This window comes from Callithrix jacchus, chromosome 2, assembly GCF_049354715.1.
Source record: "Callithrix jacchus isolate 240 chromosome 2, calJac240_pri, whole genome shotgun sequence".
NCBI classification, from domain to species: domain Eukaryota; kingdom Metazoa; phylum Chordata; class Mammalia; order Primates; family Cebidae; genus Callithrix; species Callithrix jacchus.
The window spans coordinates 5,448,725-5,472,834 of NC_133503.1; the positions used below are offsets into that span (position 1 = coordinate 5,448,725).

Below are 24,110 nucleotides of genomic sequence, written 5' to 3' on the forward strand. Positions count from 1 at the left end.
CTCCCACCTCGGCCTCCCAAAGTGCTGGGATTACAGGCATGAACCACTGCGCCAAGCCTTTTTTTTTTTTTTTTTAATTTAACTTTTATTTTAAGTTCAAGGGGTACAGGTGTAGGTTTGTTGTAAGTAAGCTTGTGTCACGGGGGTATGTTGTACAGATTATGTCATCACCCAGGTATTAAGCCTGATACCCATTAGTTATGTTTCCTGATCCTCTTCCTTCTCCTGCTCTCCACCCTCCACCCTCCAGGATGCCCCAGTGTCTGCTGTTCCTTTCTTTGAGTTCATGTGTTCTCATCATTTAGCTTCCACTTATAAATGAGAACCAGTATTTGGTTTTCCATTCCTGTGTTAATTCACTTAGGTAAATGACCTCCAGCTCCATCTGTGTCCCTGCAAAGAACATGATCTCTCTTTTTTCTGGCTGTGTAGTATTCCATGGTATGTATGTATCACATTTTCTTGATCCAGTCTATCACTGATGGGCCTTGAGGTCGATTCCATGGCTTTGCTATTGTGAACAGTGCTGTGGTAAACATTTGCATGCATGTACCTTTATAATAGAATGATCAATATTTCTTTGGTATATACCCAGTAACGTCCCTACTCTTGCTCATGTCTAGCTATCTGTCTACTCTAACAAGGTGAGACTTCCAAGGCTAAATCATGAAAGACATCACAGATTCTACTTAGCCTTCTGTATCATTTACTCTGGGGGAAGCTCACTGCCATACCATGAGGTTGCTCAAGCAGCTGTGTGGAAAGAAACTGAGATCCCCTCAGGCAGCAGGCAGCACCGACTCCCCAGCCATGTGAGTGGGCCACCTTGAGACCAGATCTTCCAGCCACCATCAAGTGTCCAGATGACTCCAAGAATCATCAAGCTGCAGCTGACCTCTGAGAGCAAAGGGAAAGACCCCAAGCAAGGACGACTCTGCCAAGCTGTTTCTGAACTCCTCACCCACACAATCTAGATGCATCACAAATCCCGTTGTTTTAAGCCACTGAGTTTTGGGGTGGCTGGTTTTGCACCCGTAGTAACTGGAACAGCATGGGAGGAATACAGAGGTCCCTGAACGTGATGCTAAGAAGTTTTTATTATTATTTATAAAACTTAGCACTGAATGATTCTCTAAGTGGAGAACTGTGTGATTCAGCCTCTATTTCTTAGAGCGGCTGTTCTGACAATTTGAGAGTTAATGACAAGAAGAGTGGAGAGAAGGGAAAGGAGCATTCAGTGAGGAAAGTGACGCTGGTGTAAGACTCCGAGGAGGACCAGGTGCAGTGGCTCCTGAACCACGGAGTCGGAGGTTGCAGTCAGCCAAGATCCTGCCACTGCACTCCAGCCTGGTGACAAAGCAAGACTCCGTCTCAAGAAAAAATAAGAAATACCTGAGGCTGGGTAATTTATCAAGCTATTAATTGGCTAATAGCTCTGCAGGCTTTACAGAAAGCAGGGTCTGACATCTGCTCAGCTTCTAGGGAGGCCCCCGGAAGCCTCCAGTTATGGCGGAAGGGAAATGGGGAGCAGGCACACTGCATGGCCAGAGCCTGAGCGAGAAGGACAGAGAGGGAGCCACTGTGGGGAGAGGGCCCGTGCTTTTAAATGACCAGTTCTTGTGTGAACTCCAAGTAAGAGCTCTCTTATCACCAAGGGGATGACCCAAGCCATTCATGAGGGATCTGCCCCCATGATTCAGGCACCTCCCACCAGGCCTAACCTCCAACACTGGGGATCACAACTTAACATGAGATTTGGGCAGGGATTAATATCCAAACTATGTCATCGTATGATGCCCTGTACTGCCTAGGGACTCTTCAGAAAGTCCCTACTAGCAAGAAGGCCTTCACTAGATGTACCATTTGAACTCTGACTTCTCAGCCTTCAGGACTGTAAGAAATTCCTTTTCTTTGCAAATTACCCAGTGTCGTATTCTGGTATTAGGCCAGGCGCAGTGACTCATGCCTGTAATCCCAGCACTTTGGGAGGCCGAGGTGGGTGGATCACCTGAGGTCAAGAGTTCGAGACCAGCCTGACCAACATGGTGAAACCTACTAAAAATACAAAATTAGCCAGGCGTGGTGGTACGTGCCTGTAATCCCAGCTACTTGGGAGGCTAAGGCGAGAGAATCGCTTTAAACCAGGAGGCAGAGGTTGCAGTGAACCAAGATCGCACCATTGCACTCCAGCCTGGGTGAGAAAAGTGAAACTCCGTCCCAAAAAAACAAAAAGTATTCTGTTATTTGTTGGTGCAAAAGTGCCAAACTAATCTAAGCAACAGAAAATAGACTAAGACACTAGGGCTGGCCAGCTTTCCTCCTGGCTCTTCACCCTGTGTCCTCATGTGATGTGGGCTCCCCACCAAGCCTTGTGCCTCTCCATTGGCCATTGGATGAGCTGCCCAAGCCTCACTGAGTCTGGGGCGTGAGTCAGCATTGCTGGCCCCCTTTGACTGCCTAGGTTTGCGCTAATCTTCTTTCCCCAAACGCTTCCAACCTTTCAACAAGTCCTCGTGGGTCCACCTCCAGATTACAGCGACCTCTCTCTCCATCTTCACTAAGACCTTCTCCAAGCTGCCATGAGTGTGATGGCTCACACCTGTAATCCCAGCCCTTTGAAAGGGCGAGGTGGGCGGATCACCTGAGGTCAGGAGATGAAGACCAGCTTGGCCAACGTGGTGAAACCCCATCTCTACTAAAAATGCAAAAATTAGCCAGGCACCATGGCAGGAACCTGTAATCTCAGCTATTCGGGAGGCTGAGGCAGGAGAATCGTTGGATTTGCAGTGAGCTAAGATCGTGCCACTGCACTCCAGTGTGGGTGACAAAGCCAGATTCCGTCTCAAAAAAAAAAGGAAGGAAGAAAGAAAGAGAAAGGAAAAACTAGACCATGCTACCCCTGTGCTTAAAGTCCTCTCAAATGAGCTTAAAATATTACTCTACCCCAAGACCTCTGAGACCATCCATCTGCCCTAGCTTGCTCTCTTCTTCCTTGACCCTCTCCTAGTTGACCAGTCTGTCCTGGCCAGACTTGGCCTCTTCGTCATCTTCAAATGGGCCAGGTTCCCTCCCACCTCAGAACCATTGCACGTTCTCTTCAATTCACGTGGAGCCGCCTTCCCCAAAGTTGGAGTCTTTGGAGGGACCCGATAAAAGCCCTTCTCTTCCCAGCTTGAGTCTGAGCACATGGAGAAATAAGACCCATCATAAGGACAAAAGAAGCTCATTACTCCCTTTCATGAGTCACGAAGTCCAGGTTGGAGGATGGAGCTTGATGTAAACACCAAATGCAACCTCTTCAGCCAGACCTGAGCCCAACCACACGGCACCACAGGCCAGTGTCACCGAGATAAGACTCAGAGCGGAGTCCTGCACCCCGTGAGCAGCTTGCTGCCAAGCGGGAGAGTTGGTATTTTGTGTATTCTCCTGAACTCTACCAGTCAGGTCGGTAGGTCTGCCTGCCCCGGGTGGAGTGAAGAAAGGCAGGGAGACACCAGGTGTGTGAGGCCACTGTGCTACCTAGAGTAAGCACATCCCCCAGTAATCAAGGGCTCCAAATGCCCACTTCATTCTCATGTCTCAGATCTCAGAGAGGCCTTTGCTGATGCATTCCCTATTTTAAAAAAAAAAAAGGACCCCCTGACCCACATGCACACATACACACTTGGTCTTTCTTTCATCTTCACTCCCCGAGTGACATCTTTGTGTCCATCACCGCTGGAACATAAGCACTGTAAGGTCAGCGCCCTGCCCTCCTGTTCACGGCTGCATCTCCAGGGCCTAGAACAGCATCTACCGCATCACCGAGGACCTTTTAATGAATTGAATAGACAAGAGTAGCAATACCTGAGCCTCAATCCCAGGTTGTGGCCCGGAGCTGGGAGCTTCAGTCCTCTTCATTCGGGAAAGTGGTTCTTCCCAGAGCCAGGTCGAGCGGCAGCTCCCACGCAAACCCAAGAGGAGGCCTGGTGAGTGGATGTCTTCGTTATTAGTCTTAAAGCATGAAGCCCCTACTTACAGAGCGTGGATACTATTTTAAGAGGCAGTTTGTGACTAGCTACCATGACGACAGTGTCTCACCTGTTTCCTTCGCTCGGAGACTCAGAGCACTAAAAATGCTGTGCAGTGTAATTGGTTTCTTCGGTGCGGGGCCTGAGCTTTGTGGGATGTATTATGTCCCTGATGAAAAGGAACAATGAGATAAGCCATCACTCTTGCTTCTACTCCCAGAAAAAAAGCTGGTTCTTCCTGGCTGCTGCCAACCCACATGGGGTTTTGACGGTGGGGAATTTGTTGCCCATGGCCACCCCCAAATGCTAGTTCTTTCACACCAAGAAAGGAAGAGGGGGCAGGGAGGAAAGTCAACCATCTACGTGGCCACCACCCTTGCAGGCCATCAGGTGGGACTGTCTGAGAGTGGCTGCCAGGTCACCAGCCCCTGTCCCAAGTTGGGACTCCAAGGGGGCTCCCCAGGCTCACTGTTCTAAAGGTGGACATTGCAGTTGGTCCCATTTTGCATTTGTGCAGGCTGGGCAGTGTGCTCCATGCCAGGGACAGGGACAGGTATCACAGGACAACATTCATGCCCCACTTCCCAGGGATCAGGAGAAAGAGGGTAACTCTGTGGTTCTTTGGGACAAGGGACCAGGGCCCTTTTTGTCACAATAAGGATAAGACAGAGCAAATCCACCTGCAGCTCCACCCCCAGCATCCCAAGTCCTTAAACCCTTGTCACTCCAGCCCTTCAAATTCTGGCTCACGTTTTCAATCTGTAGAGAAGGGGAGAGGCTAAAGAATTCTCTTTCATTTCACTCTATTAATAACTAAGCAGCACAGCCTGAAATATTTATGGACATGAGCACCAAATGCATTCTGGGCAGGACAAGGTGAGTCACGGAGATTTGCAAGACTGCTGCCTCAGTCCTTTGCTGGAGAGGCAACTAAATGGCTTCAGGTGCCAGGAAAGATGAGGGGTGACAAAGGCAGCCTCCAGTTACATGTGACCTATTGGGGAACCCGCCAGGAAAGGAGGGCTTCCTCCAGGTCTCAGAACAACCTTCTCTCCTGGAGGAGTGTTTGCTGCCGCTGCCCTTGTCCTGTATCTGCCTGTCCGCTTTTCAACACGCTGATGGGGTAACTGCCATGTTTCAAGCTACAAGTCTCCTGGTCCTGAATGGGCACCTGTACCGTAGCTTCCAACAGTGCAAACATTAAATATTTGGGTTGTTTTGAGGGTCCTGAGCTGCAATTGATTTGTGGCCAGAGGAGAACAAGCTCAAGCCCAGATGATGCAATGATGCTCCAGGTGACTGAAGCCCCAGATGCTCCGGATGAGGGGGGACCACTTGGCTTCTCTGAGCCTCCCTTTCCTCACACAGAAAGCACGAAGCTTGAATTAGATTGCCACTAAAGTTGTTTACAGTTCTATGGCTATAGGAGAAAGTCTTTTAAGCTTTACCTTAAAAGAGAGAGAGAGAAAGAAGGAAGAAAATGCTGGAAATGTAAGGAAAGAGTAATGGCAGACTGTTCAATCCCAAATACAAATGCGAATAATCAAAAAAACAGACTTACAATGTCATACTGTCTATCTGATGACATTTTACTCAGCCACTCATCTGACAGGTGCACTCATTATGGGCCAGGCACTTTACTAAGCCCTACAAAGTGCCTGCCTTTACTATGTTCATTTAAAGATGAGGAAACTGCAGCAAAAAGAGCTTTTTTTTTTTTTTTTTTTTTGAGATAGGGTCTCGCTCTATTACCTAGGCTGGAGTGCAGAGGTGCGATCACGGCTCACTGCAACCTCAACCTCCTGGGCTCAAGTGATCCTCCCACCTAAGCCTCCCGAGCAGCTGGGACCACAGGCACACACCACCACATCTGTCTAATTTTGGGTACATTTTGTAAAGACGGAGTTTCTCCATGTTGCCCAGGTTATAAAGAGCTTTAATAACTTCCTGCAGTTTACATAGGTAGAGCACAGTTCAGCTCAGGTATTCTGGCTCCTAACTCATGCTTCTAATCACAATGTCATACTGTCTATTTGATGACATGTTACTCAGCCACTCATCTGACAGGTGTCTATAAAGTACTTGTCATATGCTGGGCATTGACCTGGGTGATGACTTGGAAGCTTCACTGATGAATCATACATTGATGAATCATCATACATTGATGAATTTGCACCCAAAAGGCTGAACTAAGAGTAGAGGGGACACATTTCCCCTAGAAGTCATCTGCCTCAAGTGTCCCCAAGCCCTCCAGACCACTGAAGTCAACCTCGTCCTTTAGGATTTCAATAAAAACCATTGAGCGTCATTCCTTGTATAGTAAGAATTCTAAGATCTTTCCAATACATCAGAATTCTTTAGTGAGGGGAAACCTTTCATTTCTTCTAGCTACTTTTTGCTCCAACTCACCACTTCTGCTGAATTCTTTGTCTCTTCATTTTCCCTTCTCTCCATCCGTACCCACCCAAGCATGGGTCAAAGTACAGTTGAAAGAAGAAAAAGCATGTAACCATACGAACAGATGCAGAACAAATATTTGACTTTGTGATTCTTAAAAAAACAACAATGACTCTCAGTTAACTACAAGTAAAAATTCCTCAGGCTGATACAGGCTATTAAAAAAACAACCTGTAAGCTCACCTCGCATTAATGGGAAAAAATGGAATGTTTTCCCCTGTAACATTAGAAACCAGGCAAGGATGTTCACTCCTACCATTCTTATTCAGGATCAGAGTGGAAATTAAAGTCAGTAAAATATTGCAAGAAAAAAACAGAAGGCGTACAGACCGGAAAGAAGAAATAAAACTGTCCTTACTCATAGGCAACAAGATTACCTACACAGAAAATCTCCTAAAACTAGTAAGTAATCTCAGCAGGGTTGCAGGATACAAAACCAGCCACAACATTAATTATGTTTCTACATATCAGCAATCAGCCTTTGGAAACTAGAATTTTAAAACTAATATTTCAAACAACTTTCAAAAATGTAATGCTCAAGGATAAATCTAACAAAACACATACAGCACCTGTTGCTGAAAACTAGAAAATACCAATGAAAGAAATCAATGAAGACATCAATAAATGAAAAGATATGCCATGTTCATGAATTAGAAATCTGAACGTAGTAGACAAGTCAGTTCTTCTCAAATTAACTGCAATTCCAATCAATAAAAATAATATCAGTTTATATGCAAATGTATATTAAAAGTTAAAGACCTAGAATAGCCAAAACTGTTTTTTAAAAAAGTAAGAGTTGCTGGCCAGGCACAGTGGCACACGCTTGTAATCCTAGGACTTTGGGAGGCTAAGGCAGGTGGATCACCTGAGGTTGGAGGTTGGAGACCAGACTGGCCAACATGGTGAAACCCTGTCTCTACTAAACACACACACACACACACACACACACACACACACACACACAATTAGCTGGGCATGGTGGCAGGCGCTTATAATCCCAGCTACTCAGGAGGCTGAGGCTTGAACCTGGGAGGCGGAGGTTGCAATGAGCTGAGATTGCACCACTGTACTCCTGCCTGGGCAACAGAGAAAAACTCTGTCTCAAAAAAAGAAGAAAAAAAAGTGGCTAAGTGTAGTGCCTCATACTTGCAATCCCAGCACTTTGGGAGGCTGAGGCAGGAGGATCACTTGAGCCCAGGAGTTCAAGACCAGCCTGGGCAACATAATTGAGAGCCCCATCTGTACAAAAAATTAAAATAAATTAGCTGGCATGGTGATGCACACTTGCAATCCCAACTACATGGGAGGCTGAGGTGGGAGGATTGCTTGAGCCTGGGAGGTTGAGGCTGCAGTTAGCCCTGATCACATTACTGTACTCTAATCTGGGTGACAGAGCAAGACCCTGGCTCAAAAAACTTAATTTAATTTAATTTAAAAGTAAGAGTGATGTTGGAGGGATCTTACTGACAATTCTAAGATTTACTGTATCACTACAGTAATTAAGACAGTGTGGTATTGGTGAAGCAATAGACACATAGATCAGTAGAAAAGAGGGTCCAGAAACAGATCCACACTGACATCCAGTTGACCCTTTTTTCTCAGTACTCACAAGTTCTACACAAAATGCCAATTGACCTTTGACAAAGATACAAAAACAATTCAATGAGAAAGGATAGCTCTTCCTATAAATAACATTAAACAATTAGACATCCATGTACAAAATGAACCTCAACCACAATCTCACACCTTATAAAAAATTAACTCAAAATATATGACAGATCTAAATATAAAACTGTAAAACTTTTAGGACACACAGGAGAAAATGTTTAAGACCTAAAGTCGGCAAGGAGTTTCTAGACAAGAAACCAAAAGCACAATCCATGGGGGAAAAAAGGAATAAACTAGACTTTATCAAAATTATTATTTTTATTTTTTCAGAAAGGGTCACACTCTGCCACCCAGTCTAGAGTGATTTTTACAATCACGGCTCACTGCAGCCTCGACCTCTGTGTCATGTCATCCTCCTTCCTCGGCAGGACTGTGGTAGCTGGACTACAGGTGTTCACCACCACACACAGCTAATGTTTGTATTTTTTGTAGAGACAGGGTTTCACCATGTTGCCTAGGCAAATCTCAAATTCCTAGCCTCAAGCAATCCTCCCACCTTGGCCTTCCAAAGTGCTGGGATTACAAACATGAGCCACCACACTTGGCCTGGACGTCATCAAAATCATTAAGAAAATTAAATGACAAGCTGCAGGCTGGAATAACATATTTGTAAATCACATATTCAACAAATGGTTTGTATACAAGACATATCAAGAATTCTCAAAATTCGACACTAAGAAACAGCCCAATTAAAAATAGACAAAGGTGTTTGAACAGATCTTTCATCAAAGGGGACACAGAGATGTCAAACAAGCATTTGAGGAAATACCATCGTGATAATTAGGGAAACACAAGTTAAAATCATGAGATACACCTACCAGAATGGCTCTAAGGAAAAAAGACCAAGTGCTGACATGAATGCAGAGAAACTAGCATTGTGCATTGCTGCTGAGACTGCAAAATGGTACAACCATTCTGGAATTTGTCTGGAAATTTCTTTCTCAGTCTGTCACCCAGGCTGAAGTGCAGTGGTGCAATCATAGCTCACTGCAGCCTCAACCTCCTGGTTTCAGGTGATCCTCCCACCTCAGCCTCCTGAGTAGCTAGGACTACAGGCATGAGCCACTACATCTGGCTAATTATTTTCTTATTTTTTGTGGAGAGAGGGTCTCGCTCTGTTGCTCAGGCTTCTCTTGAACTCCTGGCTTCAAGCAATCCTCCCCTCTCGGCTTCCCAAAGTGCTAGGACTACAGGCATGAGCCACCATGGCTAGCCTGGCAATTTCTTATAGAGAAATCATATCACTTCTGGGTATTTATCTTAGAGAAAGAAAACTTATGTTGTCTCACACACGCACACACACACAAAACCCTGCATATGAATGTTTATAGAATTTCTATTCATTATCACTCAAAATTGGAAATGATCCACATGTCCTTCAACAAGGATTAACAGATGAATCGATTTTTTTAATGTGGCACTTTCATACAGTAGATTACTACTCAGCAATAAAAAAGGAGTAAACTCTTAATAGGTGCAAAAACTTGGCTAGATCTCAAAGGCTGAGTGAAAGAAGCCAGTCTTTCAAGGTTCACTTACCACTATGGAGAACCGTTTGGAGGTTCCTCAGAAAACGAAAACTAGAGCTACCATTAGATCCAGTAACCCCCCGACTGGATATACACCCCCAAAAAAGGACATCAGGACCTTGAAAAGACATCTGCTCTCCTGTGCTTGCTGCAGTACCGTTCACAATTGCCGAGATTCAGAAGAAACCTGTGTCCATCAACAGATGATTGGATGTTAGAAATGTGGTTCACACACACAATGGAATACTATTCAACCGTAAAAAAGAAGGAGATTGGCCAGTCGTGGTGGCTCACACCTGTAATCCCAGCACTTTGGGAGGCCAAGGTGGGAGGATCACGAAGTCAGGAGTTCAAGACTCTGTCTCAAATAAATAAATAAATAAAAGTTTACTTATAAACTGAGTGAAGAAGCTTAAAACAATTTATACTGGAGGATTCTATTTATATAGCAGCCTTGAAAAGACAAACTATCGTGATGAGGAATAGATCAGAGGTGGCCAAAGAATGTGTAGGGGAAAGTGACAGGTAGTATAGGGGAATGTTCTAGGCTGATGGAATTGCTCTGTATGCCGACTGCCTGTTGTTGCACCAATCTACATATGCATTGAAACTCATATGGCCAGGCATGGTGGCTCACGCCTGTAATCCCAGCACTTTAGGAGGCCGAGGTGGGAGGATTACTTGAGGTCAGGAGTTTGAGACCAGCCTAGCCAACATGGCAAAACCCCCGTCTCTACGAAAAATACAAAAATTAGCCAGGTGTGGTCGCAGGTGCCTGTAATACCAGTTACTCAGGAGGCTGAGGCAGGAGAATTGCTTGAACCTGGGAGGCGGAGGTTGCGGTGAGTCACAGTTGTGCTATTGCACTCCAGTCTAGACAAGAGCAAAACTGCATCTCAGACAAACAAACAAAAACCTCACGGAACTGTCTACCAGGGGCAGGGAGTGTCAATTTTACAATATGTTAATTTCACAATAAAACGTTTTAAATACCCCCAAAATCGTAACCACAGTCAGCTTGAGATTTACCTTCCACAAGTGCTGCCTCATCAAAAGGGTTGTTCCCCTAAGGACAGCCTTACTAACCCAGACCAAGGGGAAGGAGGTTTGCGTGCCTGTGTTCAAGGGATCTTCAAATGAACACGTACCTGTGCAGCCATCCCTGGATCTCTGGACATAGAGAGCCGGAAGCCTCCTGACACCCGACTCTGTTGAGAACCGCATTCAGAGGATCATACAAGCCTCCCGGAATTTTAACAAAGCAACTCTCCTCGAAGTAATAAAGAAACAGCAATTTTCATCTTTAGCTAGCATCTCTTGAGAAATGTCGGAGGCTCCAAACTCTAACCTTAGCAACCCTTACTGTGTCCTCCTCTTCCTCTCCTGGCCAGTGCTCCTGTATTCTACAGAGCCTCTTGTTGCCAACAGACTTGCCTTCCCACACTCAGAGAAGCCTCTCGCCTCCTTCTCCAGGCACTTTCTCTACCCACGTGGCTTTTTCCTCCCTCTCCTGGCTCCTTCTTATGCAGCCCTTTTGGGCCTTTCTCATCAGGCCCTTGTCTCTGCTTCTCCTCTCTCACTCATCACAGGAAAATTCTACAAGGCAGCATTTTTTAAAAGTTGTAGGAAGTCATTTGATAAAGGCTGAGTCACCTTGTGGATTGCAAAGTTGTATGCATCTCAGAGACGGTGTTCTCTTCATAGGCAAGGGAGGAAACTCACAGATGCTGGCAACAGTTAAATAGTAATCATTGTAGCCAGGCGCGGTGGCTCACGCCTGTAATCCCAGCACCATGGAGGCAAGGCAGGTGGATCACAAGGTCAGGAGTTCAAGCCCAGCCCGACCAACATGGTGAAACCCCGTCTCTACTAAAAATACAAAAATTAGCTGGGCATGGTGGCTGGTGCCTGTAATCTCAGCTACTTGGGAAGCTGAGGCAGGAGAACTGTTTGAACCCAGGAAGCAGAGGTTGCAATGAGCTGAGATTACACCATTACACTTCAGCCTGGGAGACATGGTGAGACTCCATCTCAAAAATAATTAATGATTGTTTGCACCACTATATAAACAAAATGCAAAGTTCTAGACCAAGGTTGAGAATTTGATTTCCTGCACAGGGAACCATGTTGCTGTTCACACACAGGTCTAGGCCACCTTTCCCCACCATCCATCCCACAAACACGTCCCCTTCATTACAAAGGGCCCAGGAGCAGCCTTACTCTGACAAGTGTTCACATCTGATGGATGGGAGCATCAACACAAAGGTAAAGGGAGCTATGAAAAAGTGCCCTGACGGTCAGTGGTGCACACCTGTGGTCTCAGCTACTCAGAAGGCTGAAGCAGGAGGATCGTTTGAGCCCAGGACTTGGAGGCCGCGGTGAGCTATGATCACACCACTGCACTCCAGCCTGGGTGACAGAGCAAGATCTTGTCTGAAAGAAGAAAATCAAAGTGATGCCTAATTCCAGTGAATACTTTCCCTAGAGGTTCTTTTGAGCCTTTTTATAATATATACACATAATTTCATTGTGTTTTCCCTCCTCCATTTCTCCCTCTCTTTATCCATTTTAATGATATTAAAGGTACCTGTTCAATAGAATTTTCCAGCTTGTGCCTTCATTTTGAGTTCTTAGAAAGCTGATACCTTCACAGTTGGGACTCTCCCTCCAGTGAGTTGTAATGTCTGTTATTATTTCCTCTTCCAAGGTGGAGGGGAGTGTCTTTTCTATGGGATTTCATGCCCTTTGGACTGTGACCGAGTTCATAAAGAGCAGTTTTGTATTTGCTTCCGCTGGGTCCCCAGGGCTTTCGTGAGCCAGGACAGGTTTTATTATTCATTTCTGTTTGAAATTCCAGCTCACGTTGGCGGTGTAAGCTGAGCCACATCGCGTCCTTGAACAGAGCAGATGGGTTCTTGTTCCTCCATGGTGTGGATGCTGGGAGCCAGGAAGCTCGAGAAAGTCCATCTGACCTTGGACCCACCATGGAATGGATGTGGACGGATGTGCCCACCCTGCTTAGAAAAGGTGGGTCAGGCCAGCCAGGCACTGTGGCACACACCTGCAATCCCAGCACTTTGGAAGACAGAGGTGGGTGGATCACCCGAGGTCAGGAGTTCAAGACCAGCCTGGGTAACATGGTGAAACCCTGTCTCTACTTTGGGAAGCTAAGGTGGGAGGGCTGCCTGAGCCCAGGAGTTCAAGATCAGCCTGGGCAACATGGCGAGACCCCTATCTCTATACAAAATTTAAAAGACAAACCAGGTATGGTGGTGCAGGTGTGTAGTCCCAGCTACTCAGGAGGATGAGGTCACAGGATCACTTGAGCCCAGGAGGTCAAGGCTACTGGGAGCTGTGATCGCACCACTGCACTCCAGCCTGAGCAACAGAGGGTAATCCTATCTCACACACACAAAAAAGAAAATGTGGTTAACATATATGCCATGCAGCTGGGTGCACTGGCTCATGCCTGTAATCCCAGCACTTTGGGAGGCCGAGGCAGACAGATCACCTTAGGTCAGGAGTTCGAGACCAGCCTGGCCAACATGGCGAAACCTGGTCTCTACTAAAAATACAAAAATTAGCCAGGTGTGGTGGTGGCACCGGTAATCCCAGCTACTCGGGAGGCTGAAGAAGGATAATCACTTGAACCCAGGAGGTGGAGGTTTCAGTGAGCCAAGATCATACCATCACACTCCAGCCTGGGTGACAGAGTGAGACTCCATCTCAAAAAGGATACAGATATCGATATAGATACCGTGGAATATTACACAGTCATAAAAAAGACAAAATCATGCCCTTTGCAGCAACATGGATGGTGCTGGAGGCCATTATCCTAAGCAAAATAATGCGGGAACAGAAAACCAAGTACCACATGTTCTCACTGGTAAGTGGAAGCTAAGCATTGAGTACATATGGACACAGAGGGAAACAACAGACACTGGGTTCTACTTCCAGGCGAAGGGTGGGAGGAGGGTGAAGATCCAGAATACCTACCGGCTGGGGCTGGGCACGGTGGCTCACGACTCTAATCCCAGCACTTTCGGGAGGCTGAGGTCAGGAGTTCAAGACCAGCTTGGTCAACATGGTAATACCCCATCTCTACTAAAAATACAAAAATTATCTGGGCACGGTGGCAGGCACCTGTAATCCCAGCCTCTCAGGAGGCTGAGGCAGGAGAATCGCTTGAACCCAGGAGGCAGAGTTTACAGTGAGCTGAGATCATGCCACTGTACTCCAGCCTTGACAAAAAGAGTGAAACTCCATCTTTAAAAAAAAAAGAAGTACCTATCAGGTACTATGCTTACCACCTGGATGATGAAATAATCTGTAGACTAGACCTTCATGACATGCAACTTACCTATATAACAAACCTGCATGTGGACCCGTAAACCTAAAATGAAAGTTTAAAAAAACCAAAACACTGGTAGTCTTAACAACTGCAACTTTGAGTGAGACACTGGCACAGAAACAGAGCTGCTCTTTTTTCGGGCCCCTCCTCTCAGGATGCACCAGGCTAGGAATCCAGGGTGCCTGGCAGAAGTGTGTCCTCAGGGTGGGGGGGAGGGTGGGAAGGGGGCAATGCACTTCAAGCTTAGCCTCTGCACCCTCTGTGCCTCTGTGGTATGCGCCGGCAGGCTGAGCGCAGCCCTGTGCAATTCTGCAGCCTTGCCTCTTTGCAACCCTGAAAGTAGCAGCATTCAATCCTGGCTAAGCAAAAAAAAAAAAAACGGGCTTCTTCAAGCATCATCGGGGGCATCTGTCATCCCAAGCTACTTGGGAGGCTGAGTCAGGAGAATCACTTGAACCCAGGAGGCGGAGGCTGCAGTGAGCTGAGATCGTGCCACTGCACTCCAGCCTGGGAGACAGAGTGAGACTCCATCTCAAAAAAACAGGTGGAGGGGTCTTCTTTGGAAGGATACCAGGGACACACAGACCATTAAAGGGGGCTGGCGAAATACAAAAAGCAGAAATGCTCTGGGAACCTCCGCAGCAGGAATCCACAGACCTTCTCCCGGGATGCTACCATGACATGGCTCCAAACACCTCTTCCCAGAAATCTGCATCTCTGTTTCTGCTTCAGATTTCCAAGAGGGAGAATCAGAGTGATGGAGCTTGGTAGGGTACTCAGCCCGGAAACTTCAGGGGGAGCCTGGCCAGAAGCTCAGAGGGTCTGTAGGACATACCTCAGTCTGCCTGTCACCATAGCCAGGATGGACCAGGAGACCCAGGGAGTGGGGTCCATGTGCAGAGGGGCAAAGAGCAGGAGCTGCCAGAAAACAAAACAAAACAAAAAGCAGTCACTACAGCTGCACTCTTCTTTCTCTGGAAATGTCACAGTTGTCCCACAGCCCATCCCTGCTGCAAATGGGACACCTCGGTGTCATCAGATGGACTCGCAATGGGAAAACCCAACCATACCAAGGTGTGAGCCCCCACGCCGGGCTTAATGGTTTATGAAGATCTTTTTTTTTTTTTTAATATACAGAGAAAGAGTCTCACTGCATTGCCCCAGCTGGTCTCAAACTCCAAGGCTCAAGGGAACCTCCCCCTTGGCTTCCCCAAGTCCTGGGAATACAGGCGTGAGCTACTGCACCACGCCAGCAGTCCTCCTCAATAGCCTCAGTTCCTTCTTCTTGCCTCGAGTATGCCTGACAAAGGCACTAAGCCCCCCAGGCTCAGATGCAAACAGACAACAGAATCCGGGCACTTGTGAGAACAGTTGCTGGCTACCATGGCAGGAAGGGGAGCATGGCAGGCATTGCCCCTACTGGTGCAAGAGCCCATTCTGTCACTGATGCCATCGTAGAAAAGCAGGTGTCTCATTTTGTGTCATTTCGTGTCTTTGTGGATTTATCATATCTCCAGGTATGATAAATACGGATATATTTATCTTAAAGAAAATTCTGTATATCAATTTTCTCTGGGAAAAAAAAAAACTCATGTTACAATGAAACACCATTGTCAGAAAGGGAATCCTTTTCCATCCCCCACTGCTTAATATGTAGCATACGTTCACTCATTCATTCAGCAAACACCTTCCAGCCCCAATGGAATGTCAGGTGTAAGGGACCCAAAAGCCAGCATGTCTTCGGCTAGACACAGTGGCTCACACTTATAATCCCAATGACTCAAGAGGCTGAGGCAGGAGGATATCTTGAGGCCAAGAATTTGGGACCAGCCTGGTCCACATAGTGAGACCGGTCTCTACATATAAAAAAATAACAAATAAGGCCAGGCACAGTGACTCACGCCTGTATTCCCAGCGCTTTGGAAGGCAGAGGCTGGTGGATCACAAGGGTCAGGGGTTCATGACCAGCCTGGCCAAATGGTAAAACCCGTCTCTACTAAAAATACAAAAATTAGCTGGGCGTGGTGGCAGGTGCCAAGGCTGAGGCAGGGAATTGCTTGAACCCAGGAGGTGGAGGTTGCAGTGAGCCAAGATTGTGCCACTGCACTCCAGCCTGCGTGACAGAGCGAGACTCTGTCTCAAATAAATAAATAAATAAATAAAATGACAAATAACTTTGGCCGGGTGTGATGGCGCACACCTATACTCCCAGATACTTATAAGGCCAAGGTGGGGGATCACTGGAGTCCAGGAGTTCCAGACCAGCCTGGGCAACAGAGCAAGAGCCTGTCTCTACCAAAAATCAAATATAAAAAAAAAAAATATGACTGGGTGTGGTGGCACACACCTGCAGTTTCAGCTACTAGAGAGGTTGAGGAGGGAGGATCATTTGAGTCCAGGACTTAAAGACTACAGTGAGATGTGATCACACCACGGTGCCCCAGCACGGGCAACAGAGCAAGACTCCAACTCTAAATAAAATACCCACACACACACCCCCACATACACACACACATTTGTACATACGTAAATATACATATGCATTTATACATATGTAAAAATACATATATCATAAAAATGACATATCCATAACTATGTATAGATGTATACGTGTGTGTGTGTGTGTGTGTGTGTGTGTGTCTCCTGCCATTACACCACGTCAGGGAGGGCCACAAGAGGTGTGAACTGGAGGCTGGAGGCTCACTCTGGAGACTGGAGGCTGGCTAAGGCAATGCTGTTTACAAGAAATGTGCTTAAGACACAGGGACACAGAAGAAAATTTGAAAGATTAAAAAAGAATGCATCAGGCAAACACTAGCCAAAGGAAAGCGAAAAGTAGCCACGTTCGCATTATTTAAAACAGGAGTGAAGCAAAATGCCTTAACAGAGATAAAGGGGCCGTTACATGATGATGAAAGCTTCAATGCATCGAGGTGTAGCAACGTCAGACTTTCACGTACCTAATAGCCTCAAAGCACTAAAAGCCGGGGAAAAAAGAAAAGGAGAGGTTGATGCCAACGTCTACCATCATGAGGAAGTATTTTACCTCAGTTCTCTCGGTACTTGACAAAACACCGGTAATACATCAAAAATGAGAACAATTTTGGCATTTTTTCATGATTAACTTATTACTTCATACCCAGCGAACTGCGAGGGATTTTCACTAGAATAATGCCAGGTGAATGTGCACCAGCGACGAATTATTCAATGCCCGTATTTACTTGCCGGGATTACAGGCATGCGCCGCCGCACCAGGCAGAAGGCATGCTGGCTTTCGGGGCACTTGCGCCTGATGGGCCATTGGGGCTGGAAGGTGTTTGATGAATGAATGAGTGAATGTATGGTGGGAAGTATCTTTGGGAAAGAATGAGGTGTTAGAAAGCTGAACATGGGCTATTGACCCCGCAGTGACAATCCTTCTCCTTGCCTCAAACATGAGTGACAAAGGCACTAAGCCCCCCAGGCTCAGATGCAGACAGACATGCACACAGTTAACGGAATACTCGTAGGCCAGGCGCGGTTCAGGCCTATCATTGCAGCACTTTGGGAGGCCAAGGCAGGAGGATCAGTTGAGGCCAAGAGTTCAAGAGCAGCCTGGGCAACATGGCGAGAACTTGTCTCTACAAAAAAAAAAAAAAGAAAAAGCTTAAAAATTAGCCAGGCGTGTTGGTGCATGCCTGTAGTCCCAGCTGCTTGGGAGGCTGAAGCTGTAGGATCACGAGAGCTCAGGAAGTAGAGGCTGTAGTGAGCTATGACTGTGCCACTGCACTCCAGCCTCTAGGTGACATAGCAAGACCTTGTCACACGCACACACAGGTAGATAGGTGTATGCACACCTTAGGATGCTTTTATATACATGTGTCAGGATACACATATAAGAAAGTTGATAGCATTGTTCATAATAGCCAAATGCTGGAAGCAACCCACATGTCCTCCAGGCAAGAGAGAATAAAGAAGTTGGGTTTCCACTGTCACAGCGAAGGAGAAGATTTTCTTTTTTTTTTTTTTTTTTTTGAGACAGAGTTTAGCTCTTGTTACCCAGGCTGGAGTGCAATGGTGCGATCTCGGCTCACCGCAACCTCCGCCTCCTGGGTTCAGGCAATTCTCCTGCCTCAGCCTCCTGAGTAGCTGGGATTACAGGCGCGTGCCACCATGCCCAGATAATTTTTTGTATCTTTTAGTAGAGACGGGGTTTCACCACCTTGACCAGGTTGGTCTCGATCTCCTGACCTCATGATCCACCCTCCTTGGCCTCCCAAAGTGCCGGGATTATAGGCTTGAGCCACCGCGCCCGGCCAATTTTCTTTTCTTTAAAGAGACAGGGTGGTATGATCGCAGTGGTTCGCTCCCAGGTAACTGAGACTACAGGTGTGCACCACCACACTCGACTAACTTTTTAATGTTTTTTTTAAGAGACAGGGTCTTGCTGTGTTGGTTAGGCTGGTCTTGAACTCCTGGGCTCAAGTGATCATCCTGCCTCAGCCTCCCAAAGCATCAGGACCACAGACATGAGCCATCATGCCTTGCAAAACAGATGTGGACCTGAAATGAGCCATCTCTCTTTCCATATGCCCCCCCCCACCATCTCTCTAACGCCCACGTGTCCACCCTCCACCTCAAGGCTCACAGGGCAGAGGGAGATGGTTCTCCAGTGAGAAGAGCGGTTCTTCTAGCTAGTTCTTACTATCCACAGGTGACCTGCTGGTCATCATGGACCCTCGTGCACAGGGGACCATTCTGGGCTCTCTGAAATACTGCATCCCTCAGCTGGAGAGCCAGGGCTGTCTCTGATCCTGTCCTCTCATCCAGAAGCCACCATCTCCCCCCGCTTGTGACACCCCATCTTTCTCTTTCTTCTGTCCTAGAGGAAAACTAGCTCATGCATTCTTCTAAATCTATCTCACGTCAGGCCCTAAATCTATGGTCTTAACTCTTTTCTTTCTCTTTTTTTGAGACAGTGCCTCGCTCTGTCGCCCAGGCTGGAATGCAGTGGTGCAATCTTAACTCACTGCAACCTCTGCCTCCTGGGCTCAAGCGATCCTCCCGCCTTAGCCCCCTGAGTAGTTGAGACTACAGGTGCATGCCACCTTGTCTGGCTAAGTTTTGTGTCTTTTGTAGAGACAAAGTTTCACCCTGTTGCCCAGGCTGGTCTTGAACTCCTGGACTGAAGCAATCCTCCCACTTCAGCCTCCCAAAATACTGGGATTGCAAATGTGAGCCACTGCACCTGGCCTCTTTCTTTTTTTTCATCTCTGTTGGGGTAATAGAGGCCTCTTGTCTAGCTGCCTTTGACAGTGGGGTCACAGGATAATACCATTCACCAGGGAAGTCCCACAACAAGATGATGGTGGCCTGGCCGGGGAAAGAGGAACCGAGGGGACAAAGGCATTAAAAAAAGAGAGGCCAGGCACAGCGGCTCATGCCTGTAATCCCAGCACTTTAAGGGGCCGAGGCGGGCAGATAACTTGAGGCCAGGAGTTCAAGGCCAGCCTGTCCAATGTGGTGAAACCCCGTCTCTACTAAAAATACAAAAAATTAGCCGGGCATGGTGGCGCGTGCCTGTAATCCCAGCTACTCAGGAGGCTGAGGCAGAGAACTGCTTAAAACCCGTGAGGCAGAGGTTGCAGTGAGCCGAGATCGCACCACTGCACTCCAGCCTGGGCGACAGAGCGAGACTCCATCTCAAAAACAAAAAGAAGAGAATCCCAGGAGGTCACCTGTAATGAGATGGACCGGCCCAATCCCTGGGACGCTCGTTGGAAGGCAGATGGAAGGCTTTGTCCTGTGTTTATAAAGGTTCCCTCCAGTGACTCTCAGTCTGTCACTAAAAACTAAGTCTCAGCCTGGGCTATCTGCTTGCTGTCCCATTCCTGCCACCCAATGCATTGCCATGAGCTGCCAGTAAGAAATCTGCCAGTATGTGTTAGAAAATCTGGGCTCGCACGAGTAAACGTTCGCAAATAGCGTGTGTAGAGGGCTGAGCGTCAGGCCCCAGAAACACCGCAAAAGCCTGCTTTGTGTCCACTTCAAAGGCGGCATCTGTGACATGTCCCCTCTTCCGTCTCTCCTTTTTCTATGGCACAAGGTTTTCTCTTGTCCTTCTTTGTCTCTTTTAGGTCCTCCATGTACTCCTTCATCTCGGATGAGGTCTCCATAAGTGCAGAAAAGAAGGTAAAAATGAAGCTACCGGAAACTGCTGCATTAACAGAAGCATAGATCCTAGAATGAAGGAGGAGAGAGTCCTACTGTCGTCTGCATATTTTATTCCTCACTCAGAGTCATGTAATGAATTCTTCCCTTGAAATCATGGAAGCTGCCCGGTATGGTGGCTCACACCTGTAATCTCAGCACTTTGGGAGGCCCAGGCAGAATCACCTGAGGTCAAGAGTTCGAGACCAGCCTGGCCAACATGGTGAAACCCCGTCTCTACTAAAAATACAAAAAAAGTAGCCCAGTCTGGTGGTGGGCGCCTGTATTCCCAGCTACTTGGGAGGCTGAGGCAGGAGAATCGCTTGAACCTGGGAGGTGAAGGTTGCAGGGAGCCGAGATGGCCCCACTGCACTCTAGCCTAGACAACAAGAGTAAAACTATGTCTCAAAACTAGAAAATAAATCATGGAGGCCTCAGGTCTAGCTGCGTTTGTGGGAAAGGGTCACAGTAGTACCTGTGGGGTGGCAGGAGAGTGAACAGTGGTGGCTTGGGATGGGAGCCATGGCAAAAGTGGGCTGCATTTTGAGAGAGACAGAGACAAAGAAAAGCATATTCGGCCTTGGGAAGATCTCATGAATACTTGGGAAAACTGCCATGAATCCTGTTGTCATCCAGGGAATATTTAGGTTAGAAAAGCGCCCAAGAGTCCTGCCTTTTCAGTATGGAGAAGCTAGAATAAGAACTAGTACCAAAGGGGAGAAATTAGTTACAAGAGACTGTTTTCAGCTCAGTATGAGGACGAGCTGTTTAATAGCAAGAAACCTGCCTGAGAGAGAAAGAACCGCCTTGGAAGGTAGTGAGCTCCCCATCACTCAAGATGTGCAGGACTTTAGTATGCTTAGAAGCTTCTGCTTTTTTGTGGAGAAGCCATGAGCATTTGCCACGTGGTTAAATTATTTTTAGTTTTCATTTTCATGCCTTTCCCCAGTGCTTAGAAGCATAAGCAGCACAGGATGATATATTGGGGTTTTTTGGGTTTTTTTTTTTTTTTTGTGATGGAGTCTTGCTCTGTAGCCCAGGCTGGAGTGCAGTGGCACCATCTTGGCTCACTGCAACCTCCGCCTCCTGGGTCCCGGATCCCAATTCTTCTTAGATTCATCTTCTTATTAAAAATCAGATTCCTCTGTGGCTCAAGCCTGTAATCCCAGCACTTTGGGAGGCCAAGACGGGTGGATCACGAGGTCAAGAGATCGAGACCATCCCGGTCAACATGGTGAAACCCCGTCTCTACTAAAAATACAAAAAAAAAAAATTAGCTGGGCACGGTGGCACATGCCTGTTATCCCAGCTACTCAGGAGGCTGAGGCAGGAGAATTGCCTGAACCCAGGAGGCGGAGGTTGCGGTGAGCCGAGATAGTGCCATTGCACTCCAGCCTGGGTAACAAGAGCGAAACTCCGTCTCAAAAAAAAAAAAAAGGCTCTTAAGAGCAGCATTTGTCCTAAACATTTTCCTTCACTCCAGCATTCCCAGTAGAGTGCTAGCGATGCAGGAGTTTAAAAACATCTGTGGTCTGCATTGATTTCACAGCATTTCAAGCTGCCCATATACGGGCCGCTGAATTTAAACAAACATGGCTTTTGGACAGCAGGCCTTGTCTGATTAATAAAATTATCATAATGTATTGAGTTTACTTGATAATAAGTAATCACAATCAACTGATAATGAAGTGAAATACACAGTCAGTTAATTGAGAATAACTCGATTGAATGAGAGACTTCGTCGCCTGATTAAAATTAATTGTATTAGTGAGACAGTCTTGGAATCACACATGCAAGTAATTAAAACTTTTCAGGTAAAAAAAAAGATAAATTCTCCTGCATGGTTGTCCAGAAAGAAAAAAAGGATTAAGGAAAGTGACGATGCTGTTACCTTTGTTGCATTGCTTCGATGGAAGGCTAGAGCTCGGTTAATTTGAATGAGCAAATATTGAAACTTTCTCACAAAGAGAGCCATTTAATCTGGAAGCTCTGGGGAGGTTTCACTAACTGAGGATCTGGGTTGGAGAAAATGCAAACTGGGCACGTTATAGAACGTGTTAAGCAATGGACGGGTTACCAACTCAGGTCCCGGATGCCCTGCTTGGTCAACTCAGAAGATCCTACAGGTGTCCAGATCCTAGGGCCAGCTCTATCCACGCTTCCCAGTCTTCAGTGCAAGAAGAGTCACCAGGATTCTTGTTAAAATACAGATTCTGATGCTAAATCAAGGAAGGAGCATGGGGCTCTGCATTTCTAACAAGCTCCTAGGTGATGGACCACACCGTGAGAGCAAGGGTCTCTAACACAGCACGTCAGACCATGCTCAGCAGTCAGCTCTGTTCCTACAACTTCAGAAACATTGTATGGAGACAGAGAACCAGTCAGCAGAGGCTCCTTTGGCCAGAGTTTTACGTGAGCATGGCAGGCTATCCAGTAACTATTCACAGTTCCCAAACGAGTCTTCCTCATTCTCATCTGTGAGCCTTTCCACATACTCCTGTCTGCATGGAATGCACTGGACCCAAAAAGGAGCCAGGGACCTGAAGTCAAGCCACAGAGACAAACTCTGGCCTATTTCAGGCCAGGCACGGTGGCTCACGCCTGTAATCCCAGCACTTTGGGAGGCCAAGGCGGGTGGATCACAAGGTCAGGAGTCCGAGGTCAGCCTGGCCAACATGGCGAAACCCCGTCTTTACTGAAAATACAAAACTTAGCTGCGTGTGGTGGTGTGCCTGTAATCCCATGTCAGCTCCAGTAGGCTGTGAGTCCCGAGGACAGAACTCCCACTTTTACGTCAGTGCCTGACCCAGCACAGGACTCAGGGCTCAATCAAGCCTAAATGAAGAGGGGAAAGAGCTCACCTGCCAGTCAACGCCACTCTTCCCAGAAACCAGCAAATGGACATGGTACTGGGAGCAGAAGAAAGCAGACTGAGGTGAGAAGCGGGTGGAGGGATGAGTTCAAGCTGCCTGGGACGCTGCAAACAAGGTGGGGCAGATGACCAGAAACCGGCATCTCCGAAGCGGTCAGGAGAAGGCATCGCCCTGGCAGAGCAGCCTGTAGCCACTGTGAATATGCTAGACCTGTCAAAAGCACGTGATAGATCTTCCACATAAATTATGAAACATAGCACGGTTCTGTTTGCTCTTTGTCTGTAAAAAAAATCTCAAATTTCTAAAAAGATGGAATATTAAAACTTGTCACTAGCCTGTCTAAGTCTTCTCTTCTTATCATCCCTACCTCCTCACACCAAAAGCAAAAACTTCAGCGGAACCAAAGACTCCTCTCATTCCTCATTTAAGTTCAGGTCCTATTTAAGCTGAATGGGGGCAAACTGGAGGCAGTGGGGAGGGGGGAAGGGGCAGGCTAGCATACTCCTCCAGCAGTTGCAGCAAAGATGAAACGCCTTTGTAAAACGTATAACTGAGAACATTATGGCAGGGAAAGAGATGTGACCTCACCGATTCCATCTTGCTTCCTACCTCCAAGCTGCCCTTTTTCATTCCCGGGCGTAGGCCGAACTAACTGGGAGGAATTGAGTTCACAGTTGAACTTTGAAACAGACAACAGCAGCCCTTCCCCAAAACAAACCCCCTTCCTGCCTGGGGACTACACTGCCTTTGCAGGATGAACAAATCAGCCGCAAGATCAGAAATCACAGTTTGGGAGTCACGCAGCTGGAGGCTACAAGATTCCGAACCTCCCCAAATTGCTGTCCTGGGGATAACATCACTATTGTAAAACCTGAGATCAGCGCTGGAGATATTTTGCAGACCCTGCACGTGATGGATCCACCCAGATCGATAAACTGGCTCATCGGGTCTTGGGGCCCCCACCCAGGAACTGACTCAGTGCAAGAGAACAGCTCTGACTCCCTGTGATTTCCACCCCAACCCGACCCATCAG

General features: G+C 47.1%; 1 long non-coding RNA gene across 3 annotated transcripts in view; it reads left to right on the top strand.

Annotated features, from left to right (window-relative positions):
* Positions 1-23,413, top strand: part of LOC118149167 (uncharacterized) — a 37,728-nt gene extending 14,315 nt beyond the window's left edge. For all 3 annotated transcript variants that reach the window (XR_008477599.2, XR_004736442.3, XR_004736443.3), the window contains 3 exons: positions 624-3,968; positions 12,522-12,691; positions 20,132-23,413. This is a non-coding gene — a long non-coding RNA (uncharacterized LOC118149167). The remainder of the gene's footprint in view (positions 1-623; positions 3,969-12,521; positions 12,692-20,131) is intronic.
* Positions 23,414-24,110: the final 697 nt, after the last annotated feature.